This window comes from Penaeus monodon, chromosome 16, assembly GCF_015228065.2.
Source record: "Penaeus monodon isolate SGIC_2016 chromosome 16, NSTDA_Pmon_1, whole genome shotgun sequence".
NCBI lineage: Eukaryota > Metazoa > Arthropoda > Malacostraca > Decapoda > Penaeidae > Penaeus > Penaeus monodon.
In genome coordinates, this window is record NC_051401.1 from 46520059 (window position 1) to 46525058 (window position 5000).

Sequence of the window (5000 nt, forward strand, 5' to 3'; positions counted from 1 at the left end):
GGGAGGGGAGGAAAGGAGGGAGAGAGGGTGAGAGGGAGGGAGGAAGGGAGAGAGTGAGAGAGAGAGAGTGAGAGAAAGAGAACGAGAAAGAGAGACAGACAAACAGACAGATAGAGAAAGAGATAGAGAAGCAGACAGACGGAGAAAACGTGTTAAACGAGAAGGAATTTTAACAATAGAATTAAACAGTCGACAACAATGCAACGAACGTATTAAAAAAAAAAAAAAAAAAAAAAAAAAATCCTCGACCTGCATGAAAGTCAAGTAAAACTCATCCATTTTTTTTTTCTTTTTCTTTTTTTTCTTTCATATTTCCATTCTTCTTTCTCAAGAAATAAGTATTCAGCAAGAGATTTAGAAATCTATTAAGCAAGAGGTAAAAGAAAATATCTGAAAGGAAGATGGTAATTGTGAAGATGATGAAAACAACATAATTATCTTCTTGATGATTAGAATTGTGATGATAATAATGTAATGGTAATAATTATGTAATGATAATAATAATAATGATAATAATAACAATAATAATTATTATTGTTATTATTTTTTTTCTTTTTATTATTATTATTAATATAATTATAATAATAATTATAATAATTATAACGATAATGAAGAAAGAATAACAAAAATAATAGAAATAACGATAATGATAATAATAATAATAATAATAATAATAATAATAATAATAATAATAATAATAATAACAATAAAAACAATAATAATAATAGCAACAATATAATGATGATGATGATGATGATGATGATGATGATGATGATGATGATGATGATGATGATGATGATGATGATAATAATAATAATAACAATAATACTAATTACCATAATAATAATCATAATAACAACAATAATGATGATAATGATAATAATGATTATAGCCATAACGATAAGGATTATATATAAGGTTGATAGTGATGTAATGATGGTAATAGTAATGACAATAATAATAGTAGAAATGATGATGATTCGCGGCAATAATAATAATGAGTTGATGATAATGATGTTGATGATGATGAAGATAAAGATGATGATGGAGATAAAGATGATGATGAAGATGAAGATGATGATCAAGATAAAGATAATTATCTTAGCAATCATGAGACGATTTTATGAAGTATAATGATAATGATATCAATAATAACTCTAGTAATAATAGAAATGACAACACGATGGTAATGACACTAACATCGATAATGACAATAGTAATAATAACACAAATCATAGGAATGATTATGATAATGAGAATGATGATGATAATGATAATGTTGATAATAATAACGATGATAATGATAATAAAAGTAAAGATTGTTAATAATAATAACAATAACAAAAATAATGATGATAATAATGATAATAACAACAACAACAACGTATAATAATAATCATCATTACAATAAAAATAATAATAATGATAATAATAATAAGATAATAATAGTAATAATAAAAATAATGACAGTAATAATAATAATGATACTAGTCCTTATACTAATACTAATACGGATATTAATAATAATATCAATAATGATAATAGTGGCAATAATGATAATAATAATAATGATAATAAAATAATGATAACAATAATGATGATATTAATAATAATGATAATAATAATAATAATAATAGTAATAATAATAATAATAATAATAATGATAGTAATAATGATAATGATAATGATAATAATAATAACAATAATAATAATAATGATAATAACAATAATAATAACTATAAGTAATAATGGTAATGGTGATGATAAAAACAATAATAATAATGCTAATAACGGAATAATAAAAATAATCATGATGACAATGATAACAATATTAATTAGGAAAACAATGCTAATGATAATTACAATAACAATAATAATAGCAATAACGATAATAGTTATAATAAGAAAAAATATTATTATTAGTAGTAATAATGATAATAATAATAGCAATGATAATAACATTATTAATAATGAAACTAATAATGATAATGATAATAATAATAACAACAATAATAATGATAACCATAATAATGATAACCATAATTATGATAATAATAATAATGATAATAATAATAATAATATTAATAATAATAAATAATAATAATAATAATTATAGTTATAATAGTAACTATAGTAATAATAATGATGATAAAATAATAAAGATAATGATAATAATGATAGTGATAGTAGTAATAATGATGATAATAATAATAATCATGATGATAATAAGAATGATGATAATAATAAAATGATAATAATTTTTATCATTATTATTACCATTATTATTATTATTATCATCATCATTATTATCAATATTATCATTATAAATTTCATTATCAATATTGTTATTATCATTATTATTATTGTTGTTGTTGTTGTTGTTGTTGTTATTGTTGTTGTTATCATCATTGTTATTATCATTATTATTATTGTCATCATTATCCTTATAATTATCATTATCATTTTTTTACCAATATTATCATCATCATATTCATCATCATAATCCATTCCTTCATTATTATAGTTAATACCATCATCAATATTAATATTATCACCATTACTATCAATATCATTATCATCACTGCCATTTTCATTATTATTATCCTTATTATCATAATACAATGACAACCATGATAATGAAGGTGAAATGGAAATAATGATGATGATAATAATTATTACGATTAGTGACAATGCTAAGAATAATGGTGAAACACTGATAATGATAATGATAATATTTTAACTATTGTTTTTATGGCCACGAAAACAATACATATCATTAATAGTACATCACAAATTTCTTTGCATCGAAGCATGTGTATCATCCTTCACTAAATCTGACAACGCAACTTAATCTCCTGAAACAGCCGCTAATATCTGCTAATCAAGTATTGTATTACGAAATCAATTGAGCAAGTGTTGTAAACGCGCGACCATTCACGCTGGTTGTAACACTTGACTCTCAGGGTCTTCTCGGTGCGAGGGGGGTCTCAAATAATTGATAAAGAAATACAAACACGTTCGTAATTTACTTAATTGTGGTGTTACGTCAGTTGTTTTCTCCACGGGCAGTTGCGAAATGTGGTCGAAAGTCCGTGTGGAGGTTTAAGGACAGAGAATTTAGAGTGTAATCTATCGATTAAAATGCACAGAGGATACCGGTATATTTCCACCATTACTATTGCGTCACCACAGAAAACGGGCTCTCGATGTAAACAAACCGGCAATTTGGTCGGGTTTTAAGTTCGCGATCGCTTCCTCGCCCGGTTTCCGGTCGTTGCGAACCGGGGGTGTAACTAGCCCTCTTCAGGAATATGCGAGAGATAAGTGGCGATCGGCGGCAAGGGCGATGGCGAGGGCGGACGAGGCGGAATAACGTTTTATTGATCCCGTGCATGTGCGTGGCCAGCGATGCCGCGCCGTCCCCGCTCCCGCCTGGCAGATCAACATGGCTTCTGGTGGAGTGAGGACGTACAAAGAGCTGATAGTGTGCATTCTGGTGTTAGTGGGACGCGAGGTGTTCGGGGGGCGCCGCGCACTAGCCCGAGTCGAAACGATATTTACGTCGGGAGGCAAGTACTACTGGCAACACGGAAGAGATGTGCTGGTGGCTGGCGAGGAGACCGAGCTGGAGGTGTGGGGCTCGGGGCTGTCGCGGGGGATGGAGGCAGGGCTGACGGCGGCGCGGGGGGCGGAGGGGGCGCCCTGCCGGAGCCTCATCACGCCCCCTTTAACCCTCGTCCCTGACAGCCTCTCCTACACCCACGCCACCTTCGTCGTCCCGGCGCCCTTCACGGAGAACATACCCCTCACGGGCAAGATGGAACTGTGGCTGTGCACGCGCGACCTGCGCCCTCACGCCGGGAACGGGCGGGCTCGGCATGTGGGCGGCTGGGTGCACCAAGGGCCGCCCTCGCACCTTACGCTCGTGCACAACGCCCACCGCATCGCCCACAGGTTGAGGTGAGTTTCCCACGTGGAGTTGTCAGCTGGGCAAGGCCGGGCGGGCAGGTCGCTCGCTCGCCCTCCAGATGCTCGCGAGAAAACCTCCGTCTCGCACTTGGCTCATGAGTCGCTCTTGGGGGGCTGTGCGTGTGGTTGCCACGGGGAACACGTGTCTCGGCCAAGGGAAAGTCAAGCTTCCAAAACGTGTTCTATTTTTGTGTCGTAACGACCAAGGGAACATTTGTAACGGTAACAGATAGCTTTGGATGACATAACCCGCAACTACTAATCGTACGCTGAAGATAAAAAAAAGTTTGGTAAACAACCGTACGGAAGTTTGAGCATCGCGTTTCAAATATCTTCGTTTCTCTCGCTATATCCAAGTGGAACTTTTGCTTACGACGACCTATCTCCGCAAACAAACATAACACGTTTTCTTAGCTCAAGACGTGACACTTTTTCGCTCACTCATACAAGAACAGCTGCGCGCTATGTACAAGTGCTGTGGCGAGAGACGGATTAAGAATGGAGGCTATTAATAACTTACAAAGGCGTTGATATCAGTGTGTATGTTGTGTGTGTGTGTGTTTGTTTGTGTGTAGCTCATGAGAGGAGCTGAGGCCATATCAGAGAGCTTTATCCCCTCCCCCTCTCGCTGTCTCTTTCTCATTGTCTGTTTGTCATTCTGGTTTTGTTTGTCTCATCCTCTCTTCTCTTACTCTCTCTCCTCTTCGTCTGTTTTTTTTTCGTCTCCTCTCTTTCTCTCTGCCTCTTCTTTCTCTCTCTCTCTTCTTCACTTTCTCTCTGTATTTTCTCTCTCATCTCTATATCTTGTGTCCCTTCTTTCATTTATCTTTCTCCTATCCTTGTCTTTCTCGCATTATCTTTTTCTCTCCTTCTCCCATCCCCTCCCTTACTCCCCCTATCCCTGTTCCCTCCCTCCGGTATGATGCAAGGAGTTAGGAGCGGATGTAGAGAACGTGTGTGTATATCTAATATGTCTTCGATAGGCCTATGGCGGTGATGCTCGATGCCAAGAGAGAGAGAGAGAGAGAGAG